The sequence below is a fragment of the Thalassophryne amazonica genome, chromosome 1 (genome assembly GCF_902500255.1).
Source record: "Thalassophryne amazonica chromosome 1, fThaAma1.1, whole genome shotgun sequence".
In the NCBI taxonomy this organism is placed as follows: domain Eukaryota; kingdom Metazoa; phylum Chordata; class Actinopteri; order Batrachoidiformes; family Batrachoididae; genus Thalassophryne; species Thalassophryne amazonica.
In genome coordinates this window covers 110,136,056-110,159,791 of record NC_047103.1, presented here as the reverse complement: position 1 = coordinate 110,159,791, position 23,736 = coordinate 110,136,056, and the positions used below count along the sequence as shown (strand labels likewise).

At 43.6% G+C, this 23,736-nt stretch overlaps 1 protein-coding gene across 2 annotated transcripts in view; it reads left to right on the top strand.

Moving 5' to 3' along the window:
- The window catches only part of cars2 (cysteinyl-tRNA synthetase 2, mitochondrial), a 294,966-nt gene that overhangs the window by 122,802 nt on the left and 148,428 nt on the right, over positions 1-23,736 (top strand). The window lies entirely within an intron of this gene.

Sequence of the window (23,736 nt, the reverse complement as noted above, 5' to 3'; positions counted from 1 at the left end):
TGGAATATTCCACAGGTGAAAAGGTTAATTGGAAACAGGTGAGTGTCAAGATTCGTTATAAAAGGTGTGTCCCCTAAAGGCTCAGCCATTCACAAGCAACGATCACCACTTTGTGAACAACTGCATGAAGAAATAGTACAACCGTTCAAGAACAATGTGGTTAAGGCATTGGGCTTGAGTCCAGAAGATCATGGGTTCAAATCCCTGCCTGACTGAAAAATCACTAAGGGGCCTTGGGCAAGGCCTTTAATCCCCTATTGCTCCCAGTGTGTAGTGAGTGAATTGTATGGCAGCACTCTGACATCGGGGTGAATGTGAGGCATAATTGTAAAGCGCTTTGAGCGTCTGATTCAGATGGAAAAGCGCTATATAAATGAAGTCCATTTTACCAGTTTTTGGAAATCATGGATGCCGTGTCCTCCGGACAAAAGAGGTAAAAGGCCATCCAGATTGTGACCAGCGCAAAGTTCAAAAGCCAGCATCTGTGATGGTATGGGGGTGTGTTAGTGCCCATGGCATGGACAGTTTACACATCTGTGATGGCACTATCAATGCTGAAAGTTACATCCAGGTTTTGGAGCAACACATGCTGCCATCCAAGCGTCTTTTTCGGGGACGTCCCTGCTTATTTTAGCAAGACAATGCCAAGCCATATTCTGCACATGTTACAACAGTGTGACTTTGTAGTAAAAGAGTGCGGGTACTAGACTGGTCTGCCTGCAGTCCAGACCTGTCGCCCATTGAAAATGTGTGACACATTCTTAAGCACAAAATATGACAACGGAGACCCCGGACTGTTGAACAACTGAAGTCATACATCAAGCAAGAATGGGAAAGAAAGAATTACACCTACAAGGCTTCAAAAATGAGTGTCCTCAGTTCCCAAACGCTTATTGAGTGTTGTTAGAAGGAAAGGTGATGTAACACAATGGTAAACATACCACTGTTCCAGCTTTTTTGAAATGTGTTGCAGGCATCCATTTCAAAATGAGCAAATATTTGCACAAAAACAATACCAATAACCAATAAAGTTTATCAGTTTGAACATTAAATATCTTGTCTTTGTGGTGTATTCAATTTAATATAGGTTGAAGAGGATTTGCAAATCATTGTATTCTGTTTTATTTACATTTTACACAAAGTCCCAACTTCATTGGAATTGGGGTCGTACTAAACAGTTAAAAAAAAAAGGAAAAAAAAACCCCCTGAAAAAAATACACACACATATATATATATATATATACCGTATTTTCTGGACTATAAGTCGCACCAGCCACTTTATCCATTATAAAGAAAAATAAACCATAAATAAGTTGCACTGGACTATAAGTCCCATGGACATACAGGTATGTTAACTTAACATAAAAAGTTCAGATGATAATATTGTGACGGCTGTCGTTTTCGGATGCATATTTCACCAGTCGTAACTTGTAATCTGCAGAGTATGATTTTCTTTTTGGTGGCATTTTTTCGGGCCTTCTCCGTTGTCTTGTTAAGTTATCAGTAACGTTAACATTTTTATTTTTCTATGGTAGTCAGAAGTCACAGGAACAGTTACACAAGCCTCGAGTGCCCTCTCGTGAGCTGCATTTTACCTACGGATATGTTTGTATTTTGCGGACCACATTGCGAGCAGAACCATGCAGCACCTACCTGCGCATCTCATGACCACCGAGCGGTGTCGATCCAGCTCCTTCCAAGTGCAGACGCTAATCCTCTGCCGTCACTCAGTGCTCCCATGCAGCTCTCAGCGTCAGTTCTGCTCACACTGATATCCAAGGGTTGAAGCTGTTTTGTGAGCCATCCCGGAATAAACACCATGTTCGTCTGCTTCAAACGCTTTTCACAATCATCGACACCAGCTCCTTCCAAGTGTACACGCTCACCCAGTGCTCTCACGCAGCTCTCAGAGTCAACTTAAACACTCTGCTCACACTGATATCCAAGGGTTGAAGCTGGTTTGTTCACCATGCTGGAATAACAGCAAGCACCGTGTTCGTCAGCTTCACACGCTGTGGGTGAGGTGAGGAATACACGTCCAACGTTCTGTTCTCTGATTGGTTATCGCGACCAGCGTGACCTATAGGACAACCGCCATACTACAGTGCCCATGATGCATTGCATTTCCTTTTCCGGTGGTTGGTAGGTGTTCAAATACTTATTTGCAGCAGTAACATACAAATAAATTAGTAAAAAACTCATACATTGTGATTTCCGGATTTTTTTTTTTTTAGATTATGTGTCTCACAGTGGACATGCCCCTAAAATGAAAATTTTTCTAAGTGGGAGAACTTGCAAAACTGCAGGGTGTTCAAATACTTATTTTCCTCACTGTAAAATCAATAATGCAGAAACTTTTGAAATCACTTAATTGATAACAGATTAAATGATGGAATTCATCTTTACAGAATTAAACATCATTGCTCAAAAAGCACATTAAATGAAAATTTTTCAACTTTACAAAATATTTCTTAAGCGGTAAACCACAGACACTACTCCAAAAAATGTTCAGACATAATAAGAATAAATCTTATAGAAATCAATCAATCGATTTTTTTATATAGCGCCAAATCACAACAAACAGTTGCCCCAAGGCGCTTTATATTGTAAGGCAAGGCCATACAATAATTATGTAAAACCCCAATGGTCAAAACGACCCCCTGTGAGCAAGCACTTGGCTACAGTGGGAAGGAAAAACTCCCTTTTAACAGGAAGAAACCTCCAGCAGAACCAGGCTCAGGGAGGGGCAGTCTTCTGCTGGGACTGGTTGGGGCTGAGGGAGAGAACCAGGAAAAAGACATGCTGTGGAGGGGAGCAGAGATCGATCACTAATGATTAAATGCAGAGTGGTGCATACAGAGCAAAAAGAGAAAGAAACAATGCATCATGGGAACCCCCCAGCAGTCTACGTCTATAGCAGCATAACTAAGGGATGGTTCAGGGTCACCTGATCCAGCCCTAACTATAAGCTTTAGCAAAAAGGAAAGTTTTAAGCCTAATCTTAAAAGTAGAGAGGGTGTCTGTCTCCCTGATCTGAATTGGGAGCTGGTTCCACAGGAGAGGAGCCTGAAAGCTGAAGGCTCTGCCTCCCATTCTACTCTTACAAACCCTAGGAACTACAAGTAAGCCTGCAGTCTGAGAGCGAAGCGCTCTATTGGGGTGATATGGTACTACGAGGTCCCTAAGATAAGATGGGACCTGATTATTCAAAACCTTATAAGTAAGAAGAAGAATTTTAAATTCTATTCTAGAATTAACAGGAAGCCAATGAAGAGAGGCCAATATGGGTGAGATATGCTCTCTCCTTCTAGTCCCCGTCAGTACTCTAGCTGCAGCATTTTGAATTAAATGAAGGCTTTTTAGGGAACTTTTAGGACAACCTGATAATAATGAATTACAATAGTCCAGCCTAGAGGAAATAAATGCATGAATTAGTTTTTCAGCATCACTCTGAGACAAGACCTTTCTGATTTTAGAGATATTGCGTAAATGCAAAAAAGCAGTCCTACATATTTGTTTAATATGCGCTTTGAATGACATATCCTGATCAAAAATGACTCCAAGATTTCTCACAGTATTACTAGAGGTCAGGGTAATGCCATCCAGAGTAAGGATCTGGTTAGACACCATGTTTCTAAGATTTGTGGGGCCAAGTACAATAACTTCAGTTTTATCTGAGTTTAAAAGCAGGAAATTAGAGGTCATCCATGTCTTTATGTCTGTAAGACAATCCTGCAGTTTAGCTAATTGGTGTGTGTCCTCTGGCTTCATGGATAGATAAAGCTGGGTATCATCTGCGTAACAATGAAAATTTAAGCAATACCATCTAATAATACTGCCTAAGGGAAGCATGTATAAAGTGAATAAAATTGGTCCTAGCACAGAACCTTGTGGAACTCCATAATTAACTTTAGTCTGTGAAGAAGATTCCCCATTTACATGAACAAATTGTAATCTATTAGACAAATATGATTCAAACCACCGCAGCGCATTGCCTTTAATACCTATGGCATGCTCTAATCTCTGTAATAAAATTTTATGGTCAACAGTATCAAAAGCAGCACTGAGGTCTAACAGAACAAGCACAGAGATGAGTCCACTGTCCGAGGCCATAAGAAGATCATTTGTAACCTTCACTAATGCTGTTTCTGTACTATGATGAATTCTAAAACCTGACTGAAACTCTTCAAATAGACCATTCCTCTGCAGATGATCAGTTAGCTGTTTTACAACTACCCTTTCAAGAATTTTTGAGAGAAAAGGAAGGTTGGAGATTGGCCTATAATTAGCTAAGATAGCTGTATAATGTAATGTAAAGTAATGGTTTAACTACTGCCACCTTAAAAGCCTGTGGTACATAGCCAACTAACAAAGATAGATTGATAGATTGATCATATTTAAGATCGAAGCATTAAATAATGGTAGGGCTTCCTTGAGCAGCCTGGTAGGAATGGGGTCTAATAAACATGTTGATAATAAAATGAAATAATAATGAAACCTAAAAACATTTCATCTATTGACATACAACTGATAATACACATTTTAGGAGCAAAAATAAATTCAACTTAAACTTAAATCACTGCTTGAAACAAAAACTACAACAATCTTTTAGACATCTACATACAATTAATAAAACATATTTAAGAGCAAAACTGTGGACAGTTTTAACACAAACATTACTATCAATAAATTCCCTGAGAAAATTCCTATGAAAAAATGTTCTAGGTTTTTAATCACATAGATTTCAAGACTCAGTATGACATTAGTCAGATACGACAATGCAATTGAACACATCATTTTTAAGAGTGAAACTGAACAGTTTAACACAAACATATTACAATCAATAAATTTCCTGAGGAAATTCATACGATGAAAAAAATACAAAAATAATACAGAATTATTAATTTAAATTGTTTGATCCCCGAGAAAAAGTTTTTCTGGAAGTACAATTAAATTTTATCAAAAATATTCCACATACAATGCAAAGTAGAGAAGCTTGAATCTTCGACTGGACTGGGTTGCTTGACGTGAGGACGTTTCGCTTCAAATCGCAAATCAGCTAAAATTCTTGCTCTGGTAGTCTGACTTCTGTCTTGACTCTTGTAGAGAAGAATAAACCAGAAGCCAACAAAAGCTGGAGTTTTTAACCTAACCAGACCCCTCCTACCGAGAGGCCGACTGCTATAGGCTAGTGACTAAACAATAGCTGTAATTAGCACCTATTGTGCACTCTCCTAATGATGGGATGGAAGCCTCCCCTGATGGCTCCTTTGACGACTCTCCTGATGACGTGAATGACTCATTACCATGAACAAAAGACTGAAACTGCTTTGACCTGAGTACCCCATTGTAAACAGGGGTACTCAGGTCAAAGCAGTTGGTTAAAAACTCCAGCTTTTGTTGGCTTCTGGTTTATTCTTCTCTACAAGAGTCAAGACAGAAGTCAGACTACCAGAGCAAGAATTTTAGCTGAGGAAGCTTCTGTGATTTGAAGCGAAACGTCCTCACGTCAAGCAACCCAGTCCAGTCGAAGATTCAAGCTTCTCTACTATGGAAACCACCTGGACAACTGAGAGCCTACACAGAAACGTACAATGCAAATTAAATGCTGCTGCTAATCTGCCCGTAAGCTTTGATATTATAGAATATAAACACCCTCATATAATGTAAAATACCCTCAGCCATATGAGCAGTCTTCTTAATAATTACTTTTACTCTTTTCAAATCATAATGACAGCAGAAACTACCCAAATGAATCTGATCAAAAGTTTATATACCCCTGTTCTTAATACTGTGTATTGCCCCCTTTAACATCAGTGACAGCTTGGGGTCTTTTGTGGTAGTTGTGGATGAGGCTTTCTGAGGGTAAAGCTGCCACTGAATGTTTTTGGACTTTATTTACATCAATTATGAAGAAATACAAACAATATGGCACTTTATGGTAAATCTGCATGGAGAAGACAGTTCTCAAAAACTGAGTGACTGTGCAAGAAGAAGAAGAGTGAAGAAAGCCACCAGGACACCAGACAACCCAGAAGACGTTATACTATATATATATATACACGAGGTCTATTAGAAAAGAAACTGACAGTTCTATTTTTTAAAAAAACTATATGGATTTGAATCACGTGTGATTACATCAGCCAAGCTTGAACCCTCGTGCGAATACGTGAGTTTTTTCACGCCTGTCGGTGACGTCATTCGCCTGTGAGCACGTCTTGTGGAAGGAGTGGTCCAGCCCCCTTGTCAGATTTTCATTGTCTGAGAAGTTGCTGAGAGACTGGCGCTGTGCTTGATCAAAATTTTTTCAAAAGCTGTGAGGCTCATCCGAGTGGACATCATTCGAGAAATTCAGCTGGTTTTCGGTGTAAATTTTAACGGCTGATGAGAGATTTTGGATTGTTTATATCGCTGTAAGGACTTCCCACAGAGCGGGACATCACGCAGCGCTCCGAGGCGACGTCGTCATCCTGTTTCAAGCTGAAAACCTCCAAATTTAAGCCTCCGTTGACCCAGGACGTCGTGAGAGAAGAGAGAAGTTTCAGAAGAGCTCGGAATCAGCAGTTTATCCGGACATTCTACTGTTAAAGGAAATTTTAATGAAAGACATGCGGACGGATTGGCGCGTCGGCTCGCAGCCAGCGCGGCACGCCCGCCACAGGAAAAACACCTCCGTGTTGATAACCATTTGTAAAATCCAGGCGGCTTTTGGTGGCTTTCAGTTGAGTGAGTATCTGAGAAATTGTTTAACAGCAGGGCATGTTCCAACTTGTCCTTAAGGCTTCCAACGGAGGTGTTTTTCCTGTGGCGGGCGCGCAACGTGCCAATCTGTCCGCATGTCTTTCATTAAAAAAATCTCCTTTAACAGTGGAATGTCTGGATAAACTGCTGATTCCGACCTCTTCTGAAAGTTCTCTGTTCTCTCACAACGTCCTGGGTCAACAGAGGCTTAAATTTGGAGGTTTTCAGCTTGAAACAGGATGACGACGTCGCCTCGGAGCGCTGTGCGACGTCCCGCTCCGTGGGAAGTCCTTACAGTGATGGAAACAATCCAAAATCTCTCATCAGCCGTTAAAATTTTCACCGAAAACCAGCTGAATTTCTCAAATGATGTCCACTCGGATGTGCCTCACAGTTTTTGAAAAAAGTTTGATCAAGCACAGCGCCAGTCTCTCAGCAACTTCTCAGACAAAGGAATTCCGACGAGGGGGCTGGACCACTCCTTCCACAAGACGTGCTCACAGGCGAATGACGTCACCGACAGGCGTGAAAAAACTCTCACATGCCCACAAGGGTTCAAGCTTGGCTGATGTAATCACACGTGATTCAAATCCATATGGTTTTTAAAAAAAATAATGTCGGATACTTTTCTCACAGACCTTGTATATATATATATATATATATATGTATGTATGTATGTATGTATATGTATGTATGTATGTATGTATATATATGTATGTATATATATATATATATATATATATATATATATATATATATATATATATATACATACAAGGGCTGTCCGTAAAGTATAGGTCCTTTTTATTTTTTTCAAAAACTATATGGATTTCATTCATATGTTTTTACATCAGACATGCTTGCACCCTCGTGCGCATGCGTGAGTTTTTCCATGCCTGTCGGTGACGTCATTCGCCTGTGAGCACTCCTTGTGGGAGGAGTCGTCCAGCCCCTCGTCGGAATTCCTTTGTCTGAGAAGTTGCTGAGAGACTGGCGCTTTGTTTGATCAAAATTTTTTCTAAACCTGTGAGACACATCGAAGTGGACATGGTTCGAAAAATTAAGCTGGTTTTCAGTGAAAATTTTAACAGGTGGTGAGAGATTTTGAGGTGATTCTGTCGCTTTAAGGACTTTTCACGGTGCGAGACGTCGTGCAGCGCTCTCAGGCAGTGTCATCAGCCTGTTTCAAGCTTAAAACCTCCACATTTCAGGCTCTATTGATCCAGGACGTCGTGAGAGAACAGAGAAGTTTCAGAAGAAGTCGGTTTCAGCATTTTATCCGGATATTCCACTGTTAAAGGAGATTTTTTTAATGAAAGACGTGCGGATGGGTCCGCGCGTCGGGACGCAGCCGACGCGGCGCGGCGGCACAGGAAAAACACCTCCGTGTTGATAACCATTTGTTAAAATCCAGTTGGCTTTTGATGGCTTTCAGTGGAGTGAGTATATGAGAAATTGTTTATCAGCTGGAGATGTTCCAACGTGTCCTCAAGGCTTCCAACAGAGGTGTTTTTCCTGTGGCGGAGCGTCGCGGCGGCTGCGAACCGACGCTGCAATCCGCCCGCACGTCTTTCATTAAAAAAATCTCCTTTAACAATGGAATATCCGGATAAAATGCTGAAACCGACTTCTTCTGAAACTTCTCTGTTCTCTCACGACGTCCTGGATCAATAGAGCCTGAAATGTTGAGGTTTTAAGCTTGAAACAGGCTGATGACGCCGCCTGAGAGCGCTGCGCGACGTCTCGCACCGTGAAAAGTCCTTAAAGCGACAGTGTCACCTCAAAATCTCTCATCAGCTGTTAAAATTTTCACTGAAGACCAGCTTAATTTTTCGAACCATGTCCACTTCGATGTGTCTCACAGTTTCTGAAAAAATTTTGATCAAACAAAGCGCCAGTCTCTCAGCAACTTCTCAAACAAAGGAATTCCGACGAGGGGCTGGACGACTCCTCCCACAAGGAGTGCTCACAGGCGAATGACGTCACCGACAGGCGTGGAAAAACTCACGCATGCGCACGAGGGTTCAAGCATGTCTGACGTAAAAACATATGAATGAAATCCATATAGTTTTTGAAAAAAATAAAAAGGACCTATACTTTACGGACAGACCTCGTATATATATATATATATGTATATATATATATATATATATATATATATATATATATATATGTATGTACTAGATCTATTAGAAAAGTATCTGACCTTATTATTTTTTTCAAAAACCATATGGATTTGAATCACGTGTGATTGCGTCAGACAAGCTTGAACCCTCGTGCGCATGCGTGAGTTTTTCCACGCCTGTCGGTTGCGTCATTCGCCTGTGAGCAGGCTTTGAGTGAGGAGTGGTCCACCCCCTCGGCGGATTTTCATTGTCAGGAAATGGCGGAATGATTTGGGCTTTTTTTCCATCAGAATTTTTTCAGAAACTGTTAGAGACTGGCAGCTGGAAACCATTAGAGAAATTTATCTGGCTTTCGGTGAAAATGTTACGGGCTTGGTAGAGAATAAGGAGTGTTACTGTCGCTTTAAGGACGGCCCCAAGCAGCTGTGGGGCCCGCCGCGCTCCAAAGCCGCCATCGACAGGCTGAATGACCATTTCATTTCTAAACGGATGGCTGTCTGGATCCGTGACCATCATGTGCCATTTCTCTGGTTATCACAAGAGCTGGACATCAATCATTTTCCAGCAGATTTCACTTTTAACAAGAGATTTTGTCATGGAAAGCCGAGCGGAGGCTTCGCGCGTCACAATGGATTCGCTACTGGAGCGAGACAAAACCACCTCCATTTTGGTCTCACAGGACGGCTTTGAGATGGCGTTCAGACAGCTGTCGGTGGTTTTTCCATCGAGTGATTATCCGAGAAATTGTGGATGTACCTGGACATGCCAGAACATGTCCCGTGAGGCTTCATCACGACGTTACTTTGCGCCATGCGGCACCGCCGCGACGCGCGGAATTTCTCCGCACGTCTGTCTCAGTGGGCCTCATGTATCAAAGTTGCGCACTTGTAGTGTAAATTTACGGTGTAAATTTGAAGTACACCAAAGTTGCCGTGACATGTATCAAGCACTGCGCACCTGCCCATTTCCAGTGTACGCCTGACGTAACCTTGATAAATGCGGCGGGTGAAAACAATCGTAATTATAATAAACACGCCCATAAATATTCAGACTCTGCTTCAGACACACCCTCATTTTACGACATGGAAGCCAGGAAGACGGCAAAGAAAAAACTCCACCACATCACGATGCGTGCCAATAGAGTGTCAAAAGCGGCCGTCGTATCAATTGTTTTGTAGTATAATCAAAAAAGTGTTACAGTGGTCCCTCGTTTATCGCGGGAGTTACGTTCTAAAAATAGCCCGTAATACGCGAAACCGTGATGTAGTCAGCGTTATTTTTTTACAATTATTATAGACGTTTTAAAGCTGTAAAACCACTTTATACACTTTCTTAATCAGGCATGAACATTTTCTCACTTTTCTCTCGTGTGTAAACACTCTCAAAGTTCAAACCTTAGTAGAAAAATAAGACCAAACTGTTTTCAGGCCCAAACATTTGTTTGAGAAATAAAAATAGAACGTTTTCCTATAAATAATTATGATGGCTTTTAGAACTAACAAATTTAATTTTAACGATCAACCTACGAGGTTGGACACATAAGAAATTATTAATAGTGACTGAACAGTATTTCACAGATCACGCCTGTGCGTCCTGGCGCTTTGCCTTTTTCCACTCACACCTGGCTGCAGGTGTCTGTTTCCGAGTGACAAACACAGTTATGAGTAGTTGTTGGTGCTCTTTTTTCTTCTGGGCGAGAAGATTCTTATAAACAGACGCGCAGAACACAGAACACTGTTAAAAAAAAAAAGGCATGCAAAATTGGACTAAAAACTCCGCGAAACGAAGAGGCCGCGAAAGGTGAACCGCGTTATAGCGAGGGACCACTGTATTCTCTTTTCACATGTCAATAATTCTTGACGTGGATATTTGCTCACTCAATTAATAAGACACGCCTAATTTTTCAGATTTCTTTATTCTTAAAATGTATTTCTTTATTTATTTTATTGTGACAAACGAATGGAGAAGACAAAACCTGTTTGCAGCACAGGTGAAGGGAATGACAAAACTACAGTTGTAATTATCAGTTTCATTGTCTAAAACGATCACACCACATAAAGTTAAGCTCAGCGCTGCTCTGGCTCCAGGCTCTGGAGAAAAAGGCGAGCAGCGCTTTCTTTGTGGTCAGCGCTGTGGTCATGGATCGTGCTCGATAGACCATCAATCCCGCAAAAGCGGGATTTGTATTGATTATTATGTAGTATAATCAGGAAAGTGTTATTTATGTAACATATGCATTGATTTGTATGATGGCACTGTTTATCAGGCCGATCATTTTCATTTTTATGTGAATTCCAGCGCTGGTTCATTTTGGCGTATAATTTACACCACCTCTCGACCTGGTGTATATTTTCAGCGCAGCGTACGCCAAGGACCACATTGATAAATGCCAAGTGGCAGAGCCGTTTTGGCGTACACCCCATATACGGTCAAATATCGCCGTACGCACGTTGATACATTAGGCCCATTGTGCCGAAAAAGTGCTGATGTCCACGTCTTTTCACAATTCCTGTGCTAGTCAGACGACGTCCCGGATAAAACACAGCGTCCAGTTTGGAAATGAACGGCACATTCCACTGTTACAGGAGTTTTTGTCATGGAAAGAGGAGCGGAGGCTTCGCGCGTCGCGGCGGTGCCGCATGGCGTACAGCAACGCCATGATGAAGCCTCATGGGACATGTTCTGGCATGTCCAGGTACATCCACAATTTCTCGGCTAATCACTCGATGGAAAAACCACCGACAGCTGTCTGAACGCCATCTCAAAGCCGTCCTGTGAGACCAAAACGGAGGTGGTTTTGTCTCGCTCCAGTAGCGAATCCATCGTGACGCGCGAAGTCTCCGCTCGGCTTTCCTGACAAAATCTCTTGTTAAAAGTGAACTCTGCTGGAAAATGGTTGATGTCCAGCTCTTGTGATAACCAGAGAAATGGCACACGATGGTCACGGATCCAGACAGCTATCCTTTTAGAAATGAAATGGTCGTTCAGCCTGTCGATGGCGGCTTCGGAGGGCGGCGGGCCCCACAGCCGCTGGGGGCCGTCCTTAAAGCGACAGTAACACTCCTTATTCTCTACCAAGCCTGTAGCATTTTCACCGAAAGCCAGATAAATTTTTCTAATGGTTTCCAGCTGCCAGTCACTAACAGTTTCTGAAAAAATTCTGATGGAAAAAAAGCCCAAATCATTCCGCCATTTCCTGACAATGAAAATCCGCCGAGGGGGTGGACCACTCCTCACTCAAAGCCTGCTCACAGGCGAATGACACAACCGACAGGCATGGAAAAACTCACGCTTGCGCACGAGGGTTCAAGCTTGTCTGACGCAATCACACGTGATTCAAATCCATATGGTTTTTAAAAAACTAATAAGGTCGGATACTTTTCTAATAGACCTCGTATGTATATATATATATATACACACACACACATTCACACATGCATGCACATATCCATGCACAAAGCCCTTAGCGGACAACCCCTGCAGGTTAGAACAAAAGAGTTCTTGAATCTGTTGAGTCTGCACTTGGGGTCTCTGTATTGTCTCCCAGATGGTAAAAGTTCATACTCCTGATGGAGGATGTGGGACGGATCACAGAGTATTTTCTGTGCTTGCCTATAGACAGAATGCTTATAGATGTGCTGAAGAGGAAGGGTTCTGGTCCTCCCCATAACATTCATAGCAATCTGCACCAGACGAGAAAACTTTGAAAAAGTAGTGGAGTTTCTTAGGCACCACCATCTATCAGTCTTTATCATGGAATCTGAACACCAGTCTCATTATTTCCACAGCCCATCAGAGACTACACTTCCTCCATCAGCTGAGGATATTTGGGTCAGTCAAGCAGGGATGACCCACTTCTATCATGCTACCATCAAAAATGTGCTCACCTTCTCTATCCTGGTCTGGTATGGTAGTGCTACTAGCCAGGACAAACAACAGCTTGAGAGGGTAGTAAGTAGGGCCTCTAAAGTCATTGGCTGTTGTCTACCTTCCATTGCCTCACACTATATAACCAGGATTTCCAGGAAAGCTAGTAACATCACCTCTGACCCTTCCCATCCAGTACACCATCTATTCACCCTCTTACCATCAGGGAAGAGGTGCAGAAGCATCACATGTAAACATCACGCTTTAGGGATAGTACCTATCTACAAGCTATTTGTCACCTGAACATTCACTAGCACTTTATGGTTTACCTTACAACCATGGCCTACTGCTCTCTGCACTTTTTGCACCACTGAACCTTACTGCTGCTATTCTCTGTCACCATGCACTTTTTCTATGTGTATTAGTGTTGTATTTTTTTGTTATTTCTGTGCCTTTTTTGGCCTTCTTCTCTTGTATATGTTGTGTTGTCATTGTGGTGTGAGATATGTGAGCATACCAAAGCACATTCCTATCAACTGCATTTTATTATATTGTTGAAATAGCTATAATAATGAACTTGAACAGAGACACCTAGAGATGCATGATTAGAAGTAATGACCTCCCTGATCTAAACGCGAGCAGTTGTTTGTTATTGACTTCTGTGCTAGTCATGGACTGTCCATAAGGAACACCATGTTCGAACATAAGGTTGCTCATAAGTGTACATGGTACCAGGGCACCCTGGGCCAAAGGTCGATGAACGATTTATAGATTATATAAATGGTAAATGGACTGCATTTATATAGTGCTTTTCCATCTGCATCAGATGCTCAAAGCGCTTTACACATTAATGCCTCACATTCACCCCGATATCAGGCTGCTGCCATGCAAGGTGCCCACTACACATCGGGAGCAACTAGGGGATTAAGGACCTTGCCCAAGGGCCCTTAGTGATTTTCCAGTCAGGCTGGGATTTGAACCAAGGATCCTCTGGTCTCAAGCCCAATGCTTAACCACTAGACCATTGCCTCCCCTGTCATCTGATCTGAGGCTGTATGTTCTGGACACTCAGGTGAAAATAGGGGCAGACCTGTCAACTGATCACCATCTGGTGGTGAGTTGGATCATAAGGTGGGGGAGGACTTTGGACAGACCTGGTAAGCCCAAACAGATAATGCGGGTGAACTCAGAACATCTGGAGGAGCCCCCTGTCCGACAGTTCTTCAATTCACTCCCCTGGCTTTTCTAGCATCCCTGTGGCGGTTGGCAGAATTGAACCAAAATGGGCAATGTTCAAAGGTTCCATTGCTGAAGCTCCAGTAGGCAGCTTTGGCCTGAAGGGTGCTTCAAGAGGAGGCAACCCTTGAAGACAGTGATGGAAACCAGTGGTCGGGGAAGTCGTCCGACTGATGAAAGAGTCCTTCCAGGATATCTTTTCTCGGAGTACTCCGGAGACAGTTGCAAGGTACCGACAGGCTCGAAGGATGACAGCCTCTGTTGTGGGGGAGGTAAAGCAGCGGATGTGGGATGAGTTCAGAGTAACCACGGAGAAGGGTTTTCGGTCGGCACCAAGGTGCTTCTGTTTGATGCACCTCAGGAAAATGGGGAATCATCCAAGCTGTCTCCATTAAGGATGAGACTCTGTTGACCTCACCTGAGGAGGTAATCAGGTGCTGGAAGAAACACTTTGAGGAACTCCTGCATCAGACTGGAGTGCCCTTTATAGTAGAGGCAGAGCTAGAAGCTGATGGGGGATCATCATCAATTTCCCTGCTGGAAGTCACGGAGGTCGTCAAACAACTCTGCAGTGGCAAAGCCCTGGGGGTTGCGGAGAGCCATCCAGAAATGCTGAAGACTCTGGGTGTGAAGGGACTGTATTCAATGAGACGTCTCTTCAAAATTGTGTTGAGGTCTGGGACAGTGCCTGAGGAGTGGCAAACTGGGGTGGTGGTCCCCATATTTAAACAGGGGACCAGACAGAGTGTGCCAGGTACAAGGGCATCACACTACTCAGCCTCCCTGGAAAAGTCTACTCCCATGTGTTGGAAAGGAGGGTTTAAACCTCTGATCAAAGAGGAACAATGTGGGTACCGTCCTGGTTGTGGAACAGCTGACCAGCTCTTCACTCTTACAAGGATCCTTGAGGGGGAGTATGCCCATCCATTCTACATGTGTTTTGTGGACTTGGAGAAGGCATATGATCGGGTACCCCGGGAGATACTGTGGGAGGTGCTGCAGGAGTATGGAGTATTGGGGTCCCTTCTCAGTGACATCCCATCTCTGTACACACAAAGCGAGAGCTGTGGTCGGGTTCTCTGCAGTAAGACAGACTCATTTCCTGTGCAGGTTGGCCTCTGTCAGGGCTGCTCCTCGTCACCAGTCCTGTTTGTGATATTCATGCACAAGATATTGAGGCATAGTCAAGGGAGGAGGGTTTTCAGTTTGGTGGTTCTCAGGGTCTTATCTATGCTTTTTGCAGATGATGTCCTATTGGCGTCACTGGTCTGTAACCTCAAACACTCACTGGATTGGTTCACAGCCAAGTGTACAGCGGCTAGGATTTGGATCAGCACCTCTAAATCTGAGGCCATGATTCTCAGCAGGAAACCGATGGATTACCTACTCCAGGAAGGGAATGGGGTCTTGCTCCAAGTGAAGAAATTCAAGTACCTCAGGGTCTTGTTCACGAGTGAAGGGACAGTGGAGAGTGAGATTGACCAGAGAATTGGCATAGCAGGGACGGTATTGCATTCGCTGTCCCGTAGTTTTATGACGAACAGGGAGGTGAGCCAAAAAGCAATGTTCTCGATCTACTGGTCAGTTTTGTTCCTGTTCTCACTTATGGTCATAAGGCAACCTTCATGGCCATACTAGATCATACTACTACTAGATCGAGGGTACAAGTGGCTGAAATGGGCTTCCTCAGGAGGGTAGCTGGTGTCTCCCTTAGAGATGAAGGGATAAGCTCGGTCATCCATGGGGAGCTCTGAGTGGAGCCACTGCTCCTTTGTGTTGAAAGGAGCCAGCTAAGGTGGTTCGGGCATTTGGTAAGGATGCCCCCGGTCACCTCCATAGGGAGGTGTTCCAGGCACATCCAACTGGGAAGAGACCCCGGACAAGACCCAGGACTAGGTGGAGAGATTATATCTCCACACTGGCCTGGGAACACCTTGGTATCCCCAGACAGAGGTGGTTAATGTGGCCCGGGAAAGGGAAGTTTGGGGTCCCCCTGCTGGAGGTGTTGCCCCCGTTCCCCGATCCCAGATAAGCGGTTGAAGATAGAATGAGGATGTGTCACACCCAAATTGGAGCACAAGGTTTTATTTTACTCCAGATAACTTTGTCAAATTGTTCCAAACATGCTTTGATCCCATCAAACACCACTTGCACTCAGTATATTTGTCACTTTAATTTTTATCCCCTGCTGTCCAAAGCTGAAAGAGGGATTATGTCGTGGTGATGTCGCTCCCTCTGTCCGTATAAGTGTAAAAAGGGTATAAATGTTCTGAACTCAACTCGTCTCACACTTTTTGGAGGGATTTCATGACACTTGGTACAAGTCTTTATTATAGGTTTGTAATACGCATATTATCATATTCTTCAAATTGGGCCCATTTTACCAGAGTAATGGCCCTTGATTAACAAATCTCGACTCTGTCAGTTTCATGACTGGGTGCATGCATTCTGAAATCAACTCCTGTTACATTTTTAAGAGGAACTTAGTGAAACTTGCTACAAGTCCTTGTTATAGGTTTGTAATATGCTTATCATATCGTTCACATTGGGCCCATTTTACCAGAGTTATGGCCCTTAAACATATGTAGACTCCCTCATTCCACTGCATTCTGAAATCAACTATCACATACCTTTAAATGCATCATAATGTACCAAGCACTTATACCAAAGCAGCATTTGCCAGCCGAGGATCTTGTGTTATCAGAGGACTCTTGTTGTTTTTGTAATAGATGCAGAGCTTTGTTTTTCCACAGTTCAGACACATGTAAGTTATGGTTTGTGAAACGCTTCACTGCAGTTCACTAATTAATATATGTTATAGTAACATATACAGTGGGGAAAATAAGTATTTGATCCCCTGTCAGTTTTGCAGGTTTTCCCACCTACAAAGAATGGAGAGGTCTGTAATTTTTATCATAGGTACACTTCAACTGTGAGAGACAGAATCTAAAAAAAAAAATAAAATAAATAAAATCCAGAAAATCACATTGTGTGATTTTTAAATAATTAATTTGCATTTTATTGCATGAAATAAGTATTTGACCCCCTACCAACCAGCAAGAATTCTGGATCTCACAGACCTGTTTTTCTTATTCTGCACTCTTTACCTGTATTAATTGCACCTGTTTGAACTTGTTACCTGTATATAAGACACCTGTTCACACACTCAATCAATCACACTCCAACCTGTCCACCATAGCCAAGACCAGAGAGCTGTCTAAGGACACCAGGGACAAAACTGTAGACCTGCACAAGGCTGGGATGGACTACAGGACAACAGGCAAGCAGCTTGGTAGAAGACAACAACTCTTATGATTATTTATTAGAAAGTGGAAGAAACACAAGATAACTGTCAATTTCCCTCGGTCTGGGATTCCATGCAAGATCTCACTTTGCATGGTAAGGATGATTCTGAGACGGTTCTGGACTACATTCAGTTCTCAATCAATCAATCAACATTTATTTATAAAGCGCTTTACAGCACCGACTGGTGTCCAAAGTGCTTAACATTAAAAACACAAATTTACAAAATAAAACACATAAAATAAAATTTTAAAACAACGCATAAAAAAGAACATAAAAACAACAGAACATGTCACCTCCCCACTAAGTGTTAAAAGCCAGTTTAAATAAATAAGTCTTTAACTTAGATTTAAAAAGTGCTAGGTCAGGAATAGTACGTAACTCAAGAGGTAGCTCATTCCACAGTCTGGGGCCAGCTACCGCGAAAGCATGATCACCCCAGCATTTATATCTTGACCTTGGAACATCTAAGTAAAGCTGGCCAGACGCCCTTAACGTCCTACTGTAGGTGTGCAAAGTTAAAATTTCAGACAAGTAGGGAGGTGCAAGGCCATAAATAGCTTTAAAAACAAACATTCAAATTTTAAAATCAATTCTAAAATGAACTGGAAGCCAGTGGAGTGAGTATAGGATGGGCGCAATATGCTCACATCTAGAAGTGTTTGTCAAAAGACGAGCAGCAGCATTCTGCACCAACTGGAGACGCGCAAGAGACGACTGATTAATGCCCGCATAAAGTGCATTACAATAATCAAGTCTGGAGCTGATGAAAGCATGAATGGCCATCTCAAGATCACGTCTACTGAGAAAGTGCTTTATTTTAGCCAAGAGGCGAAGTTGGAAAAAACTAGCTTTGACAACAGAATTTATCTGTTGATCGAACCTCAAACAGCTGTCAAATATCACTCCCAAATTCTTGACAGCTGGTTTTACATAGTTAGCCAAAGCACCAAAATTTGGTGTTACCACATTTGGTATGCCAGTGCGCTCAAACACCATGATCTCAGTTTTACCATCATTCAGGTAAAGGAAGTTTCGGGACAGCCACTGCTTTACATCACGAATACAATTAAATAATGATGACAAAGCATCACTCCCATTAGTCCTAACAGGCAGATAGATTTGCAGATCATCTGCATAACAATGAAAGGACAAATTGTGCTGGGTTATAATTGACCCCAATGGCAGAATGTACAAAGAAAATAGAATCAGCCCAAGGACAGATCCCTGCGGCACTCCACAGCACAGAGGAGCAGTTGATGAGGAAAGGTCCCCAATCATGACAGAAAAGCTCCTTTGAGCCAAATATGATCTAAACCACTCAAGTGCAGTACCATGAATGCCAATAAAATGTTCCAACCGGGAAACAAGTACTGTGTGATCCACAGTATCAAAGGCTGCTGTGAGGTCCAACAGAACCAGCACAGCAGGATTCCCTGCATCCACCGACAGAGTAATATCATTATGAACTTTTAAAAGTGCTGACTCAGTGCTGTGTCGCAATCTAAACCCAGACTGGAATTTTTCAAGGATGAGATTGTCTTCTAAAAATGATTGTAACTGTAAAAAGACAACCTTTTCTAAAACCTTAGATAGAAATGGCAGATGAGAGACAGGTCTAAAATTGGATAAAACTGATGAGTCCAGGTGAGGTTTTTTAAGAAGAGGTCGAACCACAGCATGTTTAAAAGCAGCTGGAACAGACCCTGATCTAAGACAAGCATTGATAAAAGTTAGGAGACCCGCCCCAACAGTATTAAAAACCTCCTTCAGCAGCTTAGCTGGAACAACATCAAAAGGACAACTTGTAGATTTTATGTGTTTTACAACATCAGCGAGAGATGCAAAAGAAATGGGCTCAAACTGTTCGAGCACAGCAGAATGTGTACGAGGAGCAGACAACTCAACATTACAGCTCTGATCAGCGTTCTGTCTGACTGATGAAACCTTATCAATAAAAAACTGAAGAAACTCCTCACAGGTTGTGGTTGTAGCGTCCAACAAAACAGAGGTGTGTGGATTTACAACTGAGTTTATAGTCTGAAATAACACACTGGGACGATGACAACTGCTCAAAATAATATGAGACAGATATTGTGCTTTTGCCTCCTTCACAGCCTTCTGATAGTCAGTTAGACTGTCCCTCAGAAAACCCAGAGACACCTGTAGTTTGTCCTTTTTCCATTTTCTCTCCGCCCGTCTGCAGCGTTGCCTGAGGGCACGGGTCGTGGCATTTAACCAGGGGTCGGATTTTGATTTCCTGGATTTGCAGCGCATCGGTGCAACAGAGTCCAAAATGACTGTGCATGTAGAGTGGAAAGAAGAGAGGATGTTATCTGGGAGTAATGGAGAAACCAGTCCATTCATGGCATAAAACTGAGAGTCCATGAAGGCAGCAGCAAAGTCCCCCGTTGTCGAGGAGGTGACCAAACGGCGGCGAGAGACAGGAACAAGTGGCTTACTAGCAGATGGAGGAGCATTGAGAATGTGACTGTGACAAAAATTATCCAGGCTTTCTCAAATCAGAAACCCTGGATGACCAGCCAGGTCCGCTCACTCCTCAGGGCCTGCGACGCTGCCTTCAGGTCAAGTGACAGAGCTCTGTATAGTGCTGCCAGAGCTGACCTGAAGAGAGGAGTAAAAAGAGCAAAGGCGGACCACAGGATGCAGATAGAGTCCCATCTGTCTAGCAACAACTCACGGAGGGTGTGGCAGGGAATACATGACATCACAAACTTCCAGGGTTGTGATGCTCCAACAGCGTACCTGAGTGCACCACTGGCAGAGGAGCTAAACAGCTTCTTTGCTCGGTTCGGATCTTCCCAGCTGCACTTGCCTGCTCCTGCCCTCCCCCCGCCCCCACCTGGTCCCCACACTACTCCACTCACTGTAAAAGAGCATGCTGTCAGGCGAGTGCTCCTCGCAGTGAACCCCAGGAAAGCTGCTGGCCCAGACGGAGTACCTGGCAAGGTGCTCATAGCGTGTGCCAACCAGCTCATCCCCACCTTCACCAGGATCTTCAACCTCTCCCTGGACCAAGCAGTCATCCCATCCTGCCTGAAAACCTCCACCATAATCCCGGTGCCGAAGAAGTCTCCCATCACCAGCCTGAATGATTACCGCCCGGTGGCTCTCACTCCAGTAATCATGAAGTGCTTTGAGAGACTGGTTCTTAAGCACATCAAGGACCACCCCCCAGACCTTGACCCTCACCAGTTTACATACAGGGCAAACAGATCCACAGAGGACGCCATCGCCGTAGCTCTCCACTCTGCTCTAAACCACCTGGATCAGCCGCAGAGCTACGTCCAAATGCTCTTTGTGGATTATAGTTCTGCCTTCAACACAATAATCCCGGACAGACTCACCACAAAACTGGACACTCTCGGCTTCTACCCTCTCACATGCGCCTGGATTAAAGACTTTCTTTCCAACGTCCCCAGACTGTGAGTCTCGGCCCCCAACTTCTCCTTCACCCACACTCTGAGCATCGGCTCTCCACAGGGCTGTGTGCTGAGCCCCCGCCTCTACTGCCTCTACACCTATGACTGCAGACCGGCCCACAAGAACAACCTTATCGTCAAGTTTGCAGACGATACCACAGTGGTCGGTCTCATCTCCGGAGGTGATGAGGCTGCCTACAGAGAGGAGATCCGGCAGCTGGCAGCCTGGTGCTCAGAGAACAACCTCGCTCTGAACACTAGGAAGACCAGAGAGATCATCATTGACTTCAGGAAACACTGCACCGACCCTTCTCCCCTTCTCATCAATGGCAAGCATGTGGAAAGGGTCCACACCTTCAGGTATCTCGGCGTTCTCATCTCAGACTGCATCTCCTGGTCTGTCAACATCTCCTCTGTCCTCAAGAAGGCTCAGCAGCGGCTACACTTCCTGAGAGTCCTCAGGAAGTACAACCTCAACACCGACCTGCTGCTGGCCTTCTACCGCTCATCCATTGAGAGCCTGCTGACATACTGCATCACAGTATGGTTTGGCAGCTTCACCGCTGCTGACAGGGAGAGAATGCAGAGGGTTGTAAAGGCAGCACAGAAGGTCATCGGCCGCCCTCTCCCCTCCCTTTTGGACATCTACACCTCCCGCTGCCTCAGTAGAGCCAAAGCGATCTCCAAATACTGCTTTCACCCTGGCTCTGCCCTGTTTGACCTGTTGCCCTCAGGGAGGTGCTACAGGCTCACAAAGACAAAAACAAACAGACTGAAAAACAGTTTCTTCCCCAAAGCCATATCCACATTGAACTCTATCATGCACTGATCCTCCTCCTGCAATCTTAACCATGTGCAATAACCCAATCACCCATGGACAATATACACTTCTGTGCAATATATTTATATCCTAAGCTGCACCTCACATTAGTGTCAATTGTATATATATTTTTCCTTACATTGTTGAATTTTTCTCTGTCTTGTTTTTGATATATATTCTTGCACTATTTTATCTTTTTTTTTTTTTTTTTGCACTATTTTATTTTTATTCTATTTTTATTGCACTGCAACCGGATGGCCCTAATCTCGTTGTACCAATGTATAATGACAATAAAAGGCATTCTGATTCTGATTCTGAAAGCTCGGAAGTACACAGGAGGACCTGGTCAATGACCTGAAGAGAGCTGGGACCACAGTCACAAAGATTACATTAGTAACACATGATGCTGTCATGGTTTAAAATCCTGCAGGGCAGCAAGGTCCCCCTGCTCAAGCCCGCACATGTCTAGGCCCGTTTGAAGTTCACCAGTGACCATCTGGATGATCCAGAGGAGGCATGGGAGAAGTTGATGTGGTCAGATGAGACCAAAATAGAGCTTTTTGGAATCAACTCCACTTACCATGTTTAGAGGATGAGAACAACCCCAAGAAAACCATCCCAACCATGAAGCATTGTGGTGGAAACATCATACTCTGGGGGTGCTCTTCTGCAAAGGAGACTGCACCGTATTGAAGGGGGGATGGATGGGGTCATGTATTGCGAGATTTTGGCAAACAACCTCCTTCACTCAGTAAGAGCATTGAAGATGGGTCATGGCTGGGTCTTCCAGCATGACAGTGACCCCAAACACACAGCCAGGGCAACTAAGGAGGGGCTCCGCAAGAAGCATTTCAAGGTCCTGGAGTGGCCTGGCCAGTCTCCAGACCTGAACTCAATAGAAAATCTTTGGAGGGAGCTGAAACTTCAAACCAGAAAGATCGGGAGAAGATCTGTATGGAGGAGTGGACCAAAATCCCTGTTGCATTGTGTGGAATCTTGGTCAAGAACTACAGGAAATGTCTGACCTCTGTAATGGCAGACAAATGTTTCTGTACCAGTTGTTAAGCTCTGTTTTTCTAGGGGGTCAAATATGAGGTCTGTCCATAAAGTATCATACCTTTTTTTTTTTTTAAACTATATGGATTTGATTCATATGTTTTCACATCAGACAAGCTTGAACCCTCGTGTGCATGCGTGAGTTTTTCCACACCTGTCAGTGATGTCATTCGCCTGTGAGCACGCCTTGTGGAAGGAGTGGTCCCGCCCCGTCGTCGGATTTTTATTGTCTGGAAATGGCGGAATGATTTGGGTTTTTTTTCCAGCTCTCTGTCCAGCTCTTCACAATTTCACTTTTACTTACTGGACTGGAAAGCATTGAAAGCCGAGATAGACATGTCCAAACTTGTCCTCTGACACGCCGAAACGGAGGTGTTCCTTTGTCTCACTTCCAAAGCGAATCGGTCGTGACGCGCGAAGCCTCCACGCGGCTTTCCATGACAAAATCTCTTGTTAAAAGTGAAATCTGCCGGAAAATGGCTGATGTCCAGCTCTTGTGATAACCAGAGAAAGAGCACACGACGGTCTTGTATCTACAGTAGCCATCAGCTCAGAAATGGTCCGGTGGCTTTTGCCGTGTCGTCGCAGCTCGCAGCTCGCAGCGCGGCGCGCTGAGCGTCCTTAAAGGGGTCCTTACAGCTGTACTACCAGACCTTATTCTCTGTGAAGCCCGTAAAATTTTCACCGAAAGCCAGATAAATTTTTCTAATAGTTTCCAGGTGCCAGTCTCTAACAGCTTCTGAAAAAATTCTGATGGAAAAAACCCCCAAATCATTCTGCCATTTCCACACAATGAAAATCCGACGACGGGGCGGGACCACTCCTTCCACAAGGCGTGCTCACAGGCGAATGACGTCACCGACAGGGGTGGAAAAACTCACGCGTGCGCATGAGGGTTCCAGCTTGTCTGACGTGAAAACATATGAATCAAATCCATATAGTTTAAAAAAATAAAAAGGTACGATACTTTATGGACAGACCTTGTACTTATTTTATGCAATAAAATGCAAATTAATTATTTAAAAATCATACAATGTGATTTTCTGGATTATTTATTTATTTTTTTTAGATTCTGTCTCTCACAGTTGAAGTGTACCTACGATAAAAATTACAGATCTCTCCATTCTTTGTAGGTGGGAAAACC